At 44.6% G+C, this 19,779-nt stretch overlaps 1 protein-coding gene across 6 annotated transcripts in view; it reads right to left on the bottom strand.

Annotated features, from left to right (window-relative positions):
- The window catches only part of NCOA1 (nuclear receptor coactivator 1), a 151,388-nt gene extending 132,096 nt beyond the window's left edge, over nt 1–19,292 (bottom strand). For 3 of the 6 annotated variants that reach the window (XM_026066980.1, XM_026066985.1, XM_026066986.1), the window contains exon 1: nt 19,199–19,292. The gene's annotated coding sequence lies outside the window, so the exon portion shown is untranslated. Of the gene's footprint in view, nt 1–3,106; nt 3,351–14,350; nt 14,373–19,190 lie in introns of those variants that run through there. The other 3 variants (XM_026066981.1, XM_026066983.1, XM_026066982.1) reach the window with 3 other exon arrangements.
- Nucleotides 19,293–19,779: the final 487 nt, after the last annotated feature.

Here is a 19,779-nt window from a genome sequence, read left to right on the forward strand (position 1 = left end):
AAAAAATGGAGAAGCCTTCAGTAAATGCCATTCTCGCATCAACCTCAGAGACAGGCCACCAGGAACTCCAGCTGGCGTTTGAGGGCAACGCCAGCACCCTCGGAGAAGTCACACCAAGCACATCGCTAACTACCAACGCATCAAATCCAAACCATCGTACAAGCTAGGCTGTTCCCACAAATATCTTTCATATTTCTCATTCCTCAAACAAACCAAAAAGGAAGTTAAATATTTGCATATCACTGCTAAATTCAAAGACTCAATGCCTGTTACTAAACACCAGTATCTAGTAGCTCATTACTACTGGTTACAACCACCAGCTTCCAATAAGCCGGTGACCTTGTTCAGAGATTAAAATTTCCGGGGGTAAAAGGGTGCAAAGTTGTTGACTACTAGAGCACGCAGATCCAGGACCGTTTCCTGGTCCCAGTGCCGGCAAGACGCACATAACAGCAGGCTACACGAGAACTAACAGTTTTATCGCCTGCCCATGACTTTCCGAGAGTATCCTAGAAACTCTTCCGGAGTATCCTGCCATTGCGATAGAGATTTGCATTAGTACTGGATTCCTCGCAAACCAAGCGGTTCCTGCGATGCGGACTTGGCAACTCAACCAAACGCAGAAGAAACCTGTCCTGCTCACCTGCCTAAGGCAGCCCAGCCACGGGCAAAGTCTGCGCCACCTCCCTTGCCAGCAGCGCAGGGACAACGCGAGAGGCTCTTCTACGAGACYGAAATCAATTTAATAAGGCAGCAGAAATCCTCCACCACCTATCCTTCACCCTTCTTCCTCCCGTGTCAGCCTGCCCTCCTCCTCCCTCAGCTCCCTTCCTCTGCTACCTTTATCCAGATTTCTTCCTCCCTCTTTTCTTTTCCTTGTCCCTGGCTTTGCTGCACAAAAGAGGATGGTAGGGAAATCAAAGCAAGCGTCCTCTCCTCTACAGAAACTACTCCTTCTTGTCTCGTGAGTTTTTGGATAGTTTTTCTTCCTGCTGGCTCCCGGTTTCTGCAGCAAAGCTTGCGAGGTTGCTCCCTCRGCGGGGGCTTTGCAAAGGCCGGGGGCTTCGTTGAAACGCTGCCTGCCCAGAGGCACGGGAAAGGGACGCGGGTGCCCATCGCACACACACACACAAAAAAAGGTTTATACTTTTTTTTTTTTTAACATTATTAATACCAAAAGAATGCAGCCAAAAATCACAGAATAAATTAGGGCCAACATTAAAATACTTGTGCAGTTGTTTACTTCGCTTGTTAAATGGTCCTAATTACAGAGGCCTACTGTGGTTTAGTAATTTACCTCTCAGGGTACAAAAATTATTTAAAAAAAAAAAAAAAATCAGTAATGACTGTGAAACTTTATTTAGAAAATGAACAGGCTCAGATCAAAAGAACTGTACAGAACCGGCAACCGTGTCCAGGAAAGCAGATCGTGCCAAGGCGATGCAGGGGGACGTACTGAATTTCCTCACCACGATGCTACGTTTTGCAAAGCTGAAAGAGCCGAGCCCAGATCCTCAAAGAGCGTTTCAAAATGGGGAGAACACACTGCAAACAGTATTAGCCACCAAGGCTATTCACTTAACAGGTTTCTGCTGCAGCTGAGGTGTGCCAGAGAGCTTAGTAAAGCATTCAAAGGAGGCTGCTGGATCACATTACAGACAGCGCTTTAATGCTTATGGGCAATAAAGATTGAGTTTAACCTAAATATACATTCACTTCAAGTGACAGCTATCCTTTCAAAAGTAAAACGCTTTTGAACTTTTTTTTCAAAAGTTCTCTTAAACGGTTTAACCTTGCTTGCAAAAAGTTTCCAAGCAATCTGGTATCAGTACATCGTGCTCCTGTGCTGAAGATTACGTTCAAGACCAAATCCAGCTCTTGTTACACGTCTACAGGGAACTGGAACACCAAGCCTGTAGATGTACCGCAATGGTCTTTTTTATCTAAATCAGTTTAAATAAATAGCATTTGCATCTGGCTGGAGACAGAGTAGAGATAACAAGCATTCCTGACACACCAGTTGCAAAACCTGCACGCTGGGTTTAAGACTTGTTCATTTTTACTGCTTTTTCCCGTCTACACTACAGCCGCAAATCACCTACGACTTTTGCTAAAATTACTGCAGCAAGGTAGCCCACGACGAGGGCACCAGACATTGCTGGCGTGGTTAACGCAGGTTTATTAACATTGGACGCGCTCGTTCTCAGCCCAGGTGGGTTGAGCTCAGAGCCCCTCGCAGGCTGCGAGGAAGATGAAGAAGAACTGCAGTGGCAGAGGCAAAACCTCCATCAGCTGCGATTCGAYGGCAATAGCTGCCAAGGAGTGTAGGCTGTGGAGCACCGTGAGAAATGACGGGGACCTGGTCATCTGGGGAGCACTGCGCCAGCTCCACCTCTCAACTCCAGCTCGTGCTGACAGCTTCTTCTGTTTCCAAAAGCTAACCTGGGATATACAAGTTTTAGATATTCTTAAGTATTCTCCTGACTTTTCTTTAGCAAGTACAGAAACCGGCATACAAGTGTTATGCACTGAGGTACGGAAGAACAGGCAAAACGCAGTCTTCTAAACAAGAGTGTGATTCACCAAAAAAACTCTGCTCAGCTGATCCTTCGATAGCATTTTTCATCCTATTCCCATGATCTATCTAGCAACAGGATATCTTGTACACCGATACAGTCTCAGGAGCATCCTCAGCTCTTGCTGTAGACAGCAGAGAAGAAAACAACATCATGGATTCAGAGCCTGAAGCAGATGATCCGATGATCCTTAGGCCCAAAAGCGCCTAGCAGTCTTATAAGCAAGGAGAATCAACAGGAAAAACAAAAATGAACAGAAGGAAGAAGTGAAGAAGAAAAGCGAGCTAAGACTTAGGATACATGAATGATCATGGTTGGTCCACAGCCACTAGCCAGTCACACCAGATGGCTCTCAAAGAACTGGACCGCTAAACCGACTAAACCTGTTCAGAAGCAACCAAGATCTAAAACTGATTTATATGACCCAATAAAAGACTTCTGATACGGGTAGCCCTCTTAGCCCAACCGCCCTGTGGACCTCGCAGGCCAGATGGGCGGACACCAACATTAAACTGAAAGATTAGGGTTACCAGAACGAGTGAAGCCTTCTCCTGCCCAGGGCTTCTCTTCAGCGCTGCACGTAACGCCCGTCCTTCAAGCGGTTACAGAGGCTATGAGCTAGTCACCATGTTGACAACAGTTTCTCTCCTGCTGACCGAAACAGCTTAGAGAAGCACGCCACGGCAGTCTGTCGCCCTGCCGAAGAGCATCTTTCCAGCTCGGCATCCAAGAAGAGGGATAAACAATTGCTCTTTTCCCTTAAGCAAGGGATGGAGAACATTAAACTGCTCTGTCCAGCTCCACATAGTAAACACTGAGCAACTGGTATCATCTGGGAAGAAACATAGTAAACAGACGTTATAAACATCATTCATTTTTCCACAACTAGCGCAGGGGCGGTGATGCAAGCTTTTCAAAATGATTTAAACTTCTGCTGTTTTCTAGAAATAACTGGTTAAGCCGCCGAGGTTCTTGCAGCTTCCAGCTCCTCACAAATTCGTGTTCTGAGCTGTGGTTTCCTGTTTGTTATTTTTTTCCAGTATACTTAAGACACTGACTTGAAAAAAGTTACTTCCCCCCCACATGCGCAGGTTGAAAACAAGCTATGTAAACATCTGTTTGAGGTAACAAGCTTTTCTTACTTTCAGAGGAAAACTGCCTAAATTCAAGGTCTTCATTGCATCCCTTTGTAGACTGCCATTTTAGCAAGCAACTTAATTCTCTTAAGAGCGAGGGAGAAAACTAGACCGATTTAAGGTAGCGTTGGGTAACCGGTAAATGCTTACAGCGCGCACCCCGGCCTGCATTACAGCCCCCTTTCTCTAGGGGAAAAGGCCGATCGCACAGGTAAAGCGAAGTATCGTCGAGTCAGGCCAAATTTTACAGAACGTTTGCGAAGAAAACGGCCTGCGAAGTCTTATCCGAGCGCACCCTTCGGCCGGCTCGCCTCTCCTCCCAGCGCCTCGTCCTTTACCTTCTCGTTCCCCAGGGGAGGCGGCAGAACGTACCCGCTGACCGACCGCGAGCAAAACACGCTCTGCACAACTACTGCACAGAAAAAYTATACTTTCCGCCAATGCTGCTAATTAATTTTCTCGCTAAAAGCTACCGTACGCGTCAGCCACCCTGGTGGCCCGTTGATGGATGAGGCCTATTAGACGTCCGCCTTCTCACAGCCTATTGCAGAGTCGTGTTTCCGACAGGCTGATCTACGCGATTCCTTTAGAAGCACAAGGTGCAAAATACACTGATTTCACACCACAGGACCTGTAATACCGTGGCTCAGCCCCACGAGCGGAGCTTCCCGTTCTGAAGGTGCGTTTCATCCGTAATTCACCTAACGGACGTTGGCTTCAGTCGTCTTCACCGACAACACTTTCTGGTTGATAAGGCTATCACAGCCCTAGGCTTAAATCCCTTTGAAATACAAGGGGTTGGAAGTTGCTTTATTTATTAAGAATAAATAAAGAAAAATATTCGCCTGGAAATGCACAAAGTGGGTCATGGGGAAACCGCCAGAAACTCGGTGATTCATGCAATCTGAAAACGCAATCTGTGGTAGCAAGTCATAAGAAAAACGTCCCAGACTTTCCAAGAAATACGGTTCTGCTCATTTTTTGATGTTTTGCTATTTCAATTTTTAAAGCGGGTTCTTCATCACCTCACGAGGAGGTTGCRAGCAGGAGTGTTACCAGCTCGTCCCAAATAAAGGCTTTCTGAGATGCGTTCTCCCCCAAAAGCAAACTATACGCAAAACAAGAAGCTTCTGTCTACGTTAGATACAACAACAGCCAAAATTTTTATTGCACAAAAACCTTGAAAATTCAATGTTATGGTTTTAGCATCAAAATGGAAATAGGTAGGAGCAGGCACTGGCATCTCTTTTATGCCCCTGGGAAGTTTTCTCTTACTCTGTGCTTTCTGTGCAGTCCACCACGTTGCTGGAAGCAAACCGGCAAGGTGCGAAGCCCTGCAGCGCTCGGCGCCGGGGGGGGGAGGCATTTTCTCAGCAGGCTATCAAGTACACGGAAATCAATTATTCACAGCGTTCTTTTAGTTACCATTTGCAAAAATTAAATTTTTACTGCATTTACATAACACATGCACATCCATTAAATGTGCAGCAGAAATGTCAGCTAAACCATTTCGAGCTGGAATTACAGGCAATTCAGGGATCCTGATAGGGTATAAAAACCTAAACAAATGTTGCCAAAACATTAAAAAAAACAAAACAAAACAAAACACACACACAAGGGTACCACATGCATCTGTTGGAAGCAAATGCAACCTTGCCCTGGATAAAATCTTCATATACAATAAAATAAAGCCCTGCATATTTTTAGCTTGACTAAGAGGATTACACGAGGGTTTTATGAAGACATTTACACCAGTATTGACAAACTGCGCAGGAGCAATAAACCCATTTGTGCAACTGTGCTACACGTAACAGCAGCCATCCCTTGAGGAAACGCTTTCAAGCGCCAAGAGAAAAATTACCCTTCACTCTTTACACGGGATCACGCGGCACCTTTTTGACACGAGAAAGACGCACGCGGCAGCTCGGGGTGCCGCAGCAGCCCTGCGACGGCACCGCCGGGCGCTCGAGCCCAGCGACGCCGGCGTGTCCCAGGCCGCAGCCGCGTGGAGGTGGGGCCTCGCTAATAGACTTCCACGTTAAGATGGGATTAGCCAATTAAAATAATAATAATAATAACCCTGTACCACCCAGCCACTATTCTCAGCAGCAAAACGAGTACAAAACCAACACCCGGGTCCCCGCTCGCGGTGCCTTAAAATCAGTCTTGTCACCAGCGAGCGAATCTCAGGCGAGCGGCGCTTGCCAGCTGCAGGGAGAAGAGCGAGATCACGCAGCCTTAATGGAAAATATTATCGATAAACTTCACGGATTTCAAAACAAGCTTTTGCATGCGAATCAGTTCGAGGCAAGGCAGCGCACGACAGCGCAGCCCGTTCCGCCAGTTTGGGCGACAACCTGCAATCCGTTAGTTACATCAGCCTTAATCAATATTTCTAAGCCATTAAGTGCCTGTCGTGAGTGCAGTGGAAATGTTAACGACTACTCTAAATGCACAACCACGGACCAGCCCTTCGGTCCATCCTCTTTCAAGAATTGCTCAGCTCATCAACTTCATTTGAGCTGCGCTTCAGGAAAACTCCTTCACCTCCACCCCGTTTGCTGACCTGCCTCAGCATCCTCCTCTCTCAGTGCGTTTGCCCAGAAAGGGATATTCAAATGCAAAAGCAGATTTTTAGAAGATGCTAATCACTTGCAGCAGCATCTTAATGGCTTTATTAGAAACCAGACAAAACTTCACTGCCGCAGATCATGCCAGTACGATAAGGAAGAAAACCCACTGGTTCCTTTTATCAGGAAAAGTATTTCTTCTTTAGGTATTGCAACAAAAGCAGACAACGCACTTCAGGGATTACAGCACTTCTTACATCAAGGTGTCATTATTAAAAATACAGCCCTCAACGAGCAACTGAGATTTCCCAATAGATATTGGGCCATCCCTTTCCTTGGAGAACCATTACAGGAAAGCAGGAAGATTTTGCTCCTTCCTCATGAATTGCTTCACATCCACAACTTTGCCTCTGAAGTTCCAGTATCGGTGCTGCCCAGAAAGGATCGTTTTGTGGTTAAAAGACAGGGCTGCACACAAGAAGATCTTGGTTCTCCTCTGAGCTCTGCCACGAACGTCCTCTAAGATCTTGGGCAAGGCTAGTTAAGCCAAATCGGGAAAAAACACTATTCCTTTAAAATAGGAGAGTAATTCTGTGGTAAGGGTGAACCACGCCGCTTACACCACGGAAATACAAAACAATTGCTCCCAAATAAACTGAGGTACAAAATGGTTAACTTACAGTTTCACTAAGGTAGGCAAGCTTTTCCTAATTTTTAGGAAGCAATCATATTTAAGTGGATGAAGAGTTTCCATCCTAACACCTTTTCAATCATTCTTCTGTAATTGAGCTTAAGAAAAGTATTTTCAGGTTTGGTGGCTGGAGCTTGTACCTCTGAAGTCGGTTTGGATCTTTTGTTTTGGTTGAAGGAGTATTCTGAGGGGGGAGACAAAAAAAGAACAAGAAACAAATACCTCTTTAACCGCCCCGAGAGCCTAGCAAGCTAAGAACCAAAAACCATCTACAGCTGGGATTTCCGGAGCTGGCCTTGAACTCCCAGGGCCTTCAGTCTATAAAACAGAAACCGTAGTACTTGCCTATCTCACAAGAGATACTAAAGATAAATTCAGATGAATTTAGTGATTGTGAAGCTCAAATACCATAGCTGGGAGGACGGCAGAAAAGACAATGCAGCAATTCATAAAATTTCAAATTCAGGGCAACGACTCGAGTATGAGACCGTAGAGTGAACGACGAGGGGAGGAAACAAAACTGAGCCATTGACTGATGCTCAAGCACCATCGATCCTTTGCTCTGAATAAGACAAGTGTCCTGGTGCAATAAAAACAATATATAATTGAATAATAGTGTTTAGAGGCACCAAAGCAGCACGGGAGCGGAGCCAGCAATTCTGGCATTTCTCCACCAAAAAGGTAGCAACGTTATCTTTAAGCAACAGTTTTTATGTACATTCTTAAATATTTAGAGCATTATGTTACGAACATAAATTACACATCTGGGAGAGGCTGTAAGTGAATGGATGTTTAATAGATATCACCAGCTTCAATAAATTAGGCTTACGTGAAAAATAGTTAACGACACTCAAGCTGACTATTAAAATACTTCCCACGACTTATACAGCACATACTAAAGAAGCGGCTAAGTAGTAACTGAACAAGTCTGTATTAAAATATAAATACAAATAATGCCATATTTTACAATGATGGGTATACAGTGACTGCAATACTTGTCTAGCTCCTGGTTTGCTTTAGTAAGGGCCTAATGTGCAACACAGCTCACCCAAATTTTCCTAATAAAGGTCTAAATATTGAAATATTATTTCCTCAAAACTTTCAGTAAACTGCTGTAGCTGCCTACGACCAACAGCCCAGAACTTATTTGTTCTAACGGGAATGTGCAACTAGTACTGAAAAACAACTGAGAGTGAAAAATTCTATATGCTAGGGAAAACAGGAGGGTTTTTTTAATATAGCTATAGAATAAGCTTTCTTCATCTGCCATTTTCCCTAAAATTGCCTACTGTAAATACATATTAGATCATTATTCAAGTATCTAATTCAACACTCTGTGTCTATGAAAACTGCTGGTATCCTTGTAGTTTGAAAATCCTTCACCACAGTCATGCTAGCAGTAAACAAGACTACAGTCCACATAAGTTCCTAAATTCTTTAAATTCTACTAATACTTGCTGCAAGTAGTGACATAAAATGTCACTGCAAGTATTAGCAGAATTTAAAGACAGTGGAAGACAGAACATTAACAGAGCTTAGGTACATTGACCCAACAGGGATCAAGGTAAGCAAAACACAGACTGCATATATTATTAAATATTATACCTATGTGACTCTTAAAAAAAAAAAAAAAAAGTGCGTACTAAATATTATGTTACAAAATATTTCAGACGCAAGGCAAGAAATGACAAATGCACTCGGATCACGGCAGTCCCTCCCTAAGCAGCTTATTTGTTTGTTTAGTTCCAGGCACAATGGGAGCTCGGGCTAATTCAGGTTGACTGTTACTACCTCATTATAAATACTAATTACTGCTATTACTTACTAAATGTTTATTTGGGTTAACCTATAATGCAAGCCAAGATGCCTTTTCAAGCCTATCTCAGAGGCTCAGCAGGAGCAGTCGTGAGTCCAAAGCGAGCGTGAAGACGGTATTTTCCGCCCAGACTTTCTCCTCCTCTCGAACAAGCACTACATCTTTATGGAGAATTCCACTCCTAAAATATATAGTGCATGAACTACATTAAAGTCGTCGCTAACATTTAGAAGCATTTGGGGGGTCTGCCTGTTCTTGAAATACAGACTTTGGCACCCCAAAAATCCCTCGGAAGGATGCATTTGTTGCGAGAAGCAATTCATTCGAGTCGTCCCCCACAGTATGACGGATTATATGGCGAGGCAAAGTCCCGCAAGAGTCTGGGGCCAGGAGAAGGGGGAGAAGGGCTGAACGCTTCTGCCTTTAAAGAGAGAGGTCTTTCCTTTAAATTATGCCAGTAATGTTTTGCAGTTATGTTCAAGACGCTGTGCAAACAGCTAATTAATCCCTGATACAGGCAAGCGAGATACTTGTGAAGCTCTAACAGAAGAAAAATCAAGGACCAGTAAATTACTTAGTAAGCCAAGAAAATCAGGCTTCAAGCCATATTCAAACCAGTAAAACCTAAAATGTTCTTTATCAAATGGCAGCATACCCTCGGTCTGAACACAAGGAAGCATCACAGCTAGTCCAGACCTTTCTGCACTGTGCTAATAGACAGCGTTTTAATAATCCTTGCAAAACAGAAATGCCATTTCAAAACATAAATGACTCAAAGAGGTACTAGAAATTAGGTCCAAGAGCTCTACCCATCAGTGAGAGGGAAAAAAAAAAAAAAAGAGATAAATAATTCTGCAGACAGCACTACCTAGCTATTTCAATGCAACTAGCTGCGTTGTGCTTCCCTAGCGAATCCGTGCCCGTGCATCAGAGAGCCGCGTCTCCGAACGGCTGAGCAAACGCACGCTGGTTTTCTGCCACATGCGAAATCTCATGGGTCAGTTCACGGGGAAAAAAGCAAAGTTTTTTTCTTCTTCTTTCATGAGCATGAGGTTCAAAACATCCAGGTCTACAAACTGTGTGATGCACTCGAGGAGCTTACAGAGATAAGGCTATCCATAGTATTTTTGGAGATCTTGAATTGAAGATGCAGTAGCCTTAGACAGTAAAGTGGTGAATGAAACTGGAATGAACAAAGCTTGGTTTCAATATTCAAGGGGGAAAAAGCCATTTCTGGAAACACAACGGATTGCAGGAGAGGAGGGAGACTATCTTCAGTTTTGATGCTGCGAACAGGGAGGAAGAAAGAGCTAAAGGCTCAGGCGAGGAGTCCGATGATACAAGTTTATAGCCACCGATGTCTGACCTTTGCACGGAAGTGATCCAATCCCCTTAAAAAGTACTGCAGCATCTTCCCCTAGATGCAAATACTCAGTTTTATTTCATCCTCCCGCTGTCACTCTCAAAACCACATTATAGAAATGCCGAGTACCAGCTGAATGCAGCCCCGCAGCCGGGACGCAGCTCGTGCCGTCCCAGGAGCTACGGCACCTCTGCCATCACGTAAAGAAAAATTCAGATCCTTGACTTAGATGTGGTGGGGTTGAAGTCCAAACGGCAGATGCTTCCACCCCGGCACGACCACCCTGGCACTGGCGTACCAAATTACAGGGATCCTATTAGTAGTTTTTTTAATACTATCTCCTTTTCACTTTTTAACATGCGTGTGGGGGAGGGAAGCTCTTACTGTGCTCTCCATGTTTGGATTCTCCACGATGACCCTTCCTCGTCTGCACCCTTTCATCACCTTCTGCCGATGGAGGAAGAGGACAGCCCTTCGGCGCCTTCCAGAACTTGGGAGACATAACTTCCACTCGGCGCAACAGAGAACACTTAATCCTGCAGCCTGCTCACGTGCTCCAAGTTGCAGATAGCCCTTTTCCCCCTGCTGAGAATGCACGGGCTGCTGCTCTCCTTGCGCAGAGATCCCTGCGGACGCTGAGAAATGCCTTCTACCTAGCAGAGCCACCTTCTGAAGGTGGAARCTGCTCGCAGATTAAATCCAGCTTGCAGCATATCACAATTTCCTAAATTATTTCACTGGCAAGGAGTGATGAGCGCAATAGCTCTGCACTGAACCACACACGTCATTTTGTGGGTTAGGAGAGAACTCAGTTAGTGCTCTAAATCTCATTATAACTTGCTGATCCGGATGTAAAATAGGCCCTTATCTCTGAACCAAAGGCTTTTAAACAGCTTGAAACAAACTCAGCCCCTCCGTCTTCAAGTAGCATTTGCTTCTTATGCCTCCCACTTTGGGAGGCCTATTGGAAGAATCCTCTCAGTAAACAAATTAAAATCATATTGCTATACTGGATTTAGAACGTTTAAACCAAAAGCCAAATGCTGCAGACCGACTGGTCAATAAATAAATGCAAAACCAGAGGTCAAATACCAGACCTCTGAATTTCCCTGTGGCAAGCTGGACGAGCCGGTGCCCAATCTGCGAAATGGGAATACTTTCTTACTCCACAGAGACGGTGTTTATGCGCAGAGAAAGCCCGTGCCAATCTCTGGACAGCGAGGGGCCTTGTTTCGACACGCAGGACTTCTCAAAGGTGCCTCGATTTGCGGCAAGCAAATTTACTCCAGGGGGCAGATCGAGTGGTGCAATAGCCCTGACAGCACCAAGCTGCCAAACACCAAATTGCAGCAACCTCCGCTAGTTTTAGTATCAAAGCTTCCCCGGGCAGCAGACTGATGGGCAGCACAGGAGGAGGAAAATATTTCCAGGCTAGCATTCTTTTTTTTTAATTTGTAATGGTCGTTCTGTGTGTTTTCTCTCACACCTTAAACCTCCGCAATGAAATTTYGACCTTGTTTAACCAGATTCATTTAAACTGTTTTCACAAGCCACAACGAGTTTATTTGCAACTCATCAGTTGCACGAGAAAGATATGGATTACTCGACGTAGGTATTTTCCAGCATCCACAAGGAGACCCCAGAGTAAAAGCAAGTTTCTCCTTTTTAAAAATACCTCCTTAAAAAGCCTTCAGAAGCCATTCGATGCTGTTTTCAAAAAGCCCGTGATATCTCTGTAATCGTACGTTCTGCGGCAACAGCAAGAAGTCAGGAACCGGAGCTCTCCTGGCGCGCAGGGCCGCTCGCGTACATCTGTAAGCCAGTCAGCAACGGCAGCAACGCGCAGGGCTGACCGCGGCTTGGGAACGAACGCTGCAGTTTTCTCGGATGCCGTCAACAGCAACGCGTCTCTGCTTCTCCAGGGACACACGCACAGACCCAGCCTCCCGAAGCAGGTTCTCCCTTCTCACCCTCCCCTGGATGAGGTTTCTCCCCAGCAGGACCTCTGCATCCCTGCAAACCCACCGACCCGGCCTGATGGCGCTGCACAATCTCCCGGGCACCRAACGCTAAACCTTTGCTCCCCACCTTCCCCACGCACTTCCGCCTCCGAAACGAGGACCCCAGCCGCACATCCTCATCCTCCTCTCCCCTTCCTTGCTCCCTCGCGTCTGCATCCTCAGTCAGGAGTCCAAACACACCTGCAAACTTCAAAACGGTGAACCTCCGCCGGCGCTGGCAGCTCCGAACACCGCGATCCAGACCCACCTCCTCCCGGCTCCCGCAACACCTTGCTTCTGTTTGGCGTCAGGAGTGACCGCCTTGTCCCAAACATGCCGTTCGGAGGCAGGCGGCGTACCAGGAGCTMGGGAACCCCTGCTCCGCAGAAGGAAAGCCATCGGATGCCTGTCATCGGAGCTGCTTGTCATTGAAGGTGACACCACTCGAGCCAAGCGTCTCGCGCTCTGCTGGCAGATTCACGGGAGGTTGCGCCCAACTTAAGACATCTACAAACGCAACCAGCGTGGTCTAGCGCACTGGGCACTTGAGAACAACCTGTCGAGTGCCTTTTACCTTTCGCTGACACCCTGCTGCGTGGGCGAGTGACTCCATTTCTGTGATTCTGCTTTATTCGCCCCCAAAATGGGAGTAAAAACTGGAATAGTATTTCCTTGCCTTGCAGGGGCATTACAAAAAGTAGCCAATACACGTGCAATGCTCAGTTCATACAAAAATTAATGTCCTAAAAAAGCTTATCATCTAAAAATATTAGAAGAAAATTAAGTACGTTGCAAAATCAAGCACTAAAAATTATAGAGTAACAGATTTATGATCATCTGTGCGACCTTAATCCGCTCCACTTTGTTAGTCCAACCCATAGAGCGATTAAGTCAGAGAATCTATGGAAAAATATCATGTGGCTACACAATTATAATTACAGTTGCATCTGTTTTTCCTAACTTTTGAATGTTCAGCTTTACAAACTAGATAGTTCTTGATTTGTTTAATGGAATTTCCTAGGCTTTGGTTCTAGTCTGCAGTATCACATTGTACTCTTCTGACATGCTGTATTTAAATATCATTCATAGAATCACCAGAAAACTATGTTAAATTATCACATTGTGACACATGGAAACAGATTTAATTAATCTGATTTAGGTAGTTTATTTTTTTCCATTTTCACTGAATTTGAAAAGCAAAACTAGATTAAATTGTATTTGCCAGACAGTTATTTTCCATACAGCACGCCTTGTATATACAATATTGTTTCCGTTTCCAACAACAACCCAAAAAAAAGTATAAAATCAGGCCAAGTGCTATTTTCAATGGCATTTGTAAATTCATTAAAGCATTTTTTTTATTTATTTCAGGCCTTCAAAGAGATTACCACTGTTGCTTCTTCAAAAAAACAGAACTTCATGCCAACACTGTCAAGTCTGGGTAAACTGTTTTAAAGGTTAAGGACATAACTATTAATCTAGCTGTCAGAGGCACTGGGATCCCACAACTCCCACTACGGTCAGTGGATATTACACACAGAAAGCAACCCATTCGCACTAAAATATGAACTGGGGAAAGCAACTTCAGGCCCCCAAGGAAAATTCACATAGAAGTTTTTTTCCCCACAGAGAACATTTGAAAAAGGATCTTTATAGAAAAATAATACCTGGGATAACAGGCTACAGTTGAGATCGAGTACCAAGAAAGCTTGCAAACAAAGTATATATAAMGCATATTCTAAAATGCTGGATTTTCATAACCTTAATGAAAAAAAAAGAAGCTACATGCAGCCAAAGGCAGAGCTAGTTTAACTCCTTATTCCTGCACTGTGGGTCACAGAGGCCTGCGCACTGCGGTGCTGTACCTGAGCCTTCGCCAGCAGCTCTCACTTAGTCCATAAACCAACATTTTTAAAATGACGTTTGGAGACCGCAGGAGAGAGATTTTACACTCTAAATCCGTTCCAAGAAATTCTAACTATTCACACAACAGCAAATTAGGCTTCACGCTAATTACATTTTAATGCACGTTTGGACTTTGCGCTCAAATGCACAGTAAGTTGAGATATAACCATATTGTAAACTTCGAGCTTCATGCTCTAGAAGCACTACGCACGCAGTTTTTTACTGCTGCACTTGAACTTACAAGTCGCACAAGAATGCAGCTTGGTCTGCTGGGTCCCAGAGCGTCCACCTACCTTCCCTTAAATCCCAGCTCAGCATCTTCCAGCATTAAAGATACTCGCCTGGTGTTTCCCTTTCAGCTGAGCGCCGCTCACTACTCGAGCGCGGAAGAAAGAGTCTGGTGGGCTCGTAACTTCCCTGTTAAAAGTCCGCTCGCAAATCTCAGCTTGTAAAAAAAGAAACAAGTATCGGAACTGCCAGCTGTCTATAGAACCAGTGAGAAGACCCAGCAATCAAGTTTAAGAACCACAAGAAAGACAAAGCGATTAAGCTTACGCACCCAGTCTGCAACAGGTTTAACTCTAGCGAGTTGTTTATCTTCACGTACAATTTTTCCAGTACGATTTAAAATAACTGGTCGTAAGCGTCAAAATCCTTTTCACATTAGTCAGACTTTTTTTTTTTTTTTAACTTCAAAGACAAAAGGCTGAATAGCACTTCCAGTAAAAAGTACATCTCTCAACTTATTCAAAGATCTTTGAAGTATGTTGATAAAACTGGATGCAAAGTCCCTGACGAAGAGCAAAACACAGGCTGTAGTGCAGGGAGAGGAGAGGGAGAATAAGTAGTAAGTTTGGTATTTAAAAGAAATAAGAAAAAAGCTAAGGATTCCCAGGTGCAAGCTTTCTTGTACACTTTACACATGAATCTGGTTTAATGGTCTGAAAAGTTCAGGACTTTTCTCTCCTGTTTTTTTAATCCAGGAGCTGCAGAACATTATCAGAAAAGAAAAAATAAAACAGAAGAAGATTTTTAGTTTTCACTGTTAAACTCTCAATACTGCATTTTTCTGAAAGATGATAATACCCTTTTATTTTTTGTATTGAAATATTGTCAAATACCAAGCTAAACCTCCTGGACAGAGGATCACTGTGCTGTAAGCAGGAATCTCTCTCCCTTCTCTAGGCCCTTAGCTTCCAAGCATGCCAAATCACCAGAAGGAAAAAGAATAGCAGTAGGTCTATAACATTATCAACACCTACACATGTTGATATTGTTTGAAACCATTTAAAATCATTTGATCCCATGGCAGTGTTGTGATTCTAAATTTATCCCTCTGTTCATAAGCAAGAACCGAATTTCACAGATGCAGGAAGGCTATGGGTTTGTCTGGTTTTTAAACACTTCCTCATTTACGTTTTCATCACAAGAATACAAGAAGCAAGCCTGCTTTCTGCCTTGCTTTGCATATTGCTTTATTTTTAAAAGTCTTCACGCTCTGCAAATCCAAAAAAGAGACCCTTTGCATTTTAGGTGTTAAATTACAAATGCAAAAAAAAAAAAAAAAAAAAAGTTCAACCAAGGAAAGCCAGTTCTCAGCTAAATAGCTTGTTTCATAGTATATTCCATGATTGATAGATAATTCAAAATAAACACCAAGTAAACATAAATAGCTCAAAACAGATATTTCGATGATTTGCGATCCAAAATAGGATCAGCCTTGATTAAGACCTTTTTGATATTTGCTTAAGACAGGCTTTAATATTTAAAGACCTTTCTTCTTTGCAGAAAAGAGAAAAGGCATCTAAGATCCCTTCCCACCAGTCAGTTTTAAGAAAATAACAATTTATGTATCTTTGTAGCAAACTATGGATACTCCGGAGTTCACTAATCAAGGCACACCAGCAGTCTGGCGATTTACATATTTGCTGCACTGTTTTGCTTTCCTGTATCACCTCCCTGTAACTCACCAACCTGCACTGGCTTCACTAAATCAAGGTAAAACTCTGGGCGGACACACTCGCAGCAGCTTAAAAACGACAACCAGGACAGCTTRCCACAGTTTAGAGAACGAGGTAAACCAGTACGCGTGTTTAAAGAGATTTAAGAATATCTGCGTGCAGATTTGCTTAAAAAGGTTTACAAAGACGCCAGGTTCAGGCGACGCGACCTTGTCTGCGCGGCACATCTGACAGGCGCTTGGCTCAGCGGCAAGGATCCTCCCTGCAAAGTCCATTCACAAAACCACGTCCTCGTTTTTTCCACGCTCACCCAAGGGCGTCTGAGGGAAAAATCCCACTGGTCTTCGCGCCGAGGTGCTTTACGATTCCTTCCCAGTCAATCGGGTCCGTCTTTCAGGGAAAACGGTAGGAAAAGTATTGGAGGATTATCAGCACAAAAGCTATTTAGCCTGCATTTTCCCTGCAGAGCACGCTGGCTCCAGCCCAAAGCCAAGCGAAGCCTAGTTTCTAACCTACATTCCCAACCAGGTAAATTAGTTCAGGCTTAAAGCATCTCCAAACCAGTTCAGCAGTTTTTCCTTTGGAAATGACAGGAGCCCAGGTAAACTGTGTGCTGCTGACACATCCTGTATATTTAGACCAGGCCTCAGAGGCCTTAAAGCTCTTCAAAGGTTGTCCCACGCCAAAGCTGTAGCATTTTTAAATGGTCAGCTTTATATGCTGCTGCAGTGGTTTAAACCTGTTCTGAAACACCCTGACTCACAAGTGCAACGCCACACACGCAAAGCGTTGAATCAGTCTACGAGCAAGCCTTAATTCTTCCATTCCAGGCCAAAAGACCTACTCCAGATCCTGCTGCGTCAGGGGAAGAGGTTAAAACTCCTCGGCCGTTCTCAGACACTCGTCACGGCCCCTGCGGTACGCGGCTACACCTCAGACCTGTCAGCAGAGCGACGCACGCGAATCTTCCGCAGCCCGTGTCGGCTCGGAGGAGCTGGATTAGCTCCAGCAGCGGGGAGGGGAGCAGCGGGCTCCGGCGCAGCGGCGGGCAGCAAGCTCCCGCAGCCCATCTTTTTGCAGGGTGCCCACCCGAACGTACCACGCTTGGTTTCCCAGCAGACCTTAAAGTGCACTTTTGCTGCATTATCTCTTAAAAAAAAAATCCAATATTCAGGCTGGTGAGCTGCTGCGACTACCGACTATCCTGCTGCCCAGTAGCGCCCAGTTGCTTCCTCTGCTCCTCTATCTCTTGCCTTATGTTTAGGCTGAAAGTTTTTGGAAGCAGAGACAACTTTCGTTCTATTTTTGCATCACTTCTACCCCCCTGAAACCTGGTCCATGGCTTGGATTCCTAGGTGCTGCAGCAATACAAATAATATTTAACCACCAGTAAAAATTGCTTGTTTGCATCTGCCAGCAATTAAAGCTTGCATGTAGATGTGGTAGCCACACACTGCTGTATATCACAGACTGCATATGGCCTTTCAGGAATACTTGGTTCAAATATTTACCTGTTCCTCCAAGCCTTCCCTGCTTCTTCCTTTAAAGACAGGATTTTAATTTAACTTTAAAAACTACTTTTTCATTCCACCTCTTTGATCAAAGAGATAAGAACCATGCTTCAAAGAAACACAGTCAACCAAGCAAAACAAGAATAACTCGTAATATAAATAGTTTCCTTATACAAAACATACTGATTTTCAACTGGCAAACTATTTATGCAGGAGACAGGATATTTTTAGTAGTAGCACTCACACCTTCATTTCTGACAATCCCTGCAAAGTCCCATGCAAATTAGCCCTCTCAGATTAGCAAGCAACAAGGTACTGATCTCCAGCAGGTCTGTTCATTGAAAATATGATTACATAATTAAGCAACTCTAATAATCTTAAAGGCTTCAAACATGTGTAAGCAACCCACCTCATAATCATGCTAAGGAGACCAAAGAAAATCAGCAGAGGGCACATCTTCCCGAATCCAGACTTTCACAACACGAGAACGACAGTGATACTATTCCAATCAATCTACAGTGGATGCGTATGACTAATTATACGAATCAGCCACGCAACTGTGAGCGTGTGTTTTAGCATTATCAGAGGGCAAGACTCAGGGAAAACTCGAGCAGTGAAATCAAAGTCAAACCGTAGCGAATAAGAAGAAAGGGCCTTAATTCTGAGCGTTCAAACGCCACGTTCTGTTCTCAGGAAGGGTATTTATTTTGGAAGCAAGGATTTGTGTTGCCATATTGTTTGGCAACAAAGTTTCAAACAACAGATACCCATCTTGAGCAAATAAGTTGCGATTTAACATTTCATCATGCCCATCGGCTTTGAGCCAGCTATAGTATTGCCAAAGTTACTACTGTTTATTATCTAACATCAAGAGCTGTTTGTCCCCTTAAGTGGCAACTTGAACTTTAATCATTTTTCACAAAACAGTGCTAGAATAGCTGCAGATATTCCAGCACTTGCTAAGTCTCTCTGCAAATCCGTAGCTTTACGCTTACCTGCTCCTAGTTTAAAATATTTCTCTCCTTGTTGCTGTGCAAGAGGCCTACATATATAATTACATATGTACCACACACTACATATAGTTCCACAGGTAATACACATTTTTCACTTTCTCTTACACAAGACGGCGGGGAGGCACAATGTAAATAGTTCAGAACGCGTATGAGTTTGCTGAAATATTATGCAGACAGAAGAACACAGCCTCCAAACCGCAGTAGGACAGCATATCCCCATAAAAGTAAACAAAACGTCTTTTTTGTTCATAGGAGTCCTAGCTGCAAGAAGGCGGACAGGTGTACCACTATTTATATATATATACACACACACATATAACACACACACACACACATATATATATGTATATATACACAACACATATATATGTATATATACACATATATATACTGCCAGCACACACAGACCAGGTCTTTTTTTCCTTTTTCAGGCTAAACCAGTAACATGAAGAATACAAGTCTTCCGACGGGTCCAAGAACRTGCAAGCACCACCCACACCAGTCCAAATTTCCAGTTAAAATATACTTTGCTGTGTCACTCTTTTTTGGCTATGCCATATTTGGGTAGTGCAAATTTGATATCTACTGCGCGCTGATTAAGCTTCCAGTGCAAGAAAAAAAAAAGCAGCCCTGGAGAGGGCTCCCCACCTCTTTACCTTCGAAAACGACTCTTTCGGGGCGTAAAACCGGGAAAGCATCACCCAGCAAACACAACGGTGACCCAGTTCTCAGCCACGGAAAGGTCGAAACGCACCTAGGAAACGGGAGGGTTTTAGCACGTCGAAGAAGCCGCCTCGGAAGGAAGCGGCCTTTCCGCCGCAGCCCCGCTACCGCTGTGTGTCGCGTCGCCCCGGCCAGACCCCCCCCGGCTCCTCCGTCCGCACCGGTGGCAACTCCGGGGTCCCCGCCGGCCGAGGTGCCCCCCGGCATTGGGGACGATCCGCGCGGTCCGTATTCCTAAGGAGGGAAACCTGGCAAATTTAGGGCAGGARCTCCGCTGTTGGCGGCGGGGAGGCGGATGGACGGACGCTGACCCCCCTGGACCCTCCATCCCAAACCAAACGCCCCACGGCCCAGCCGCTCCCTCCCCAAAAGCCACGCGACCCCCCCCCCCACCACCACCACCACACGATATCGCCACCTTTGGCTCTCTTTAGCCGACAAAACTACACCAGCACGGAACTTGCTCGCCGCTCGCCGGAGAGGAGACACGCAACAAAATAAAATTAAATTAAAT

The sequence above is a fragment of the Apteryx rowi genome, unplaced genomic scaffold, assembly GCF_003343035.1.
Source record: "Apteryx rowi isolate R43461 unplaced genomic scaffold, aptRow1 scaffold_251, whole genome shotgun sequence".
In the NCBI taxonomy this organism is placed as follows: domain Eukaryota; kingdom Metazoa; phylum Chordata; class Aves; order Apterygiformes; family Apterygidae; genus Apteryx; species Apteryx rowi.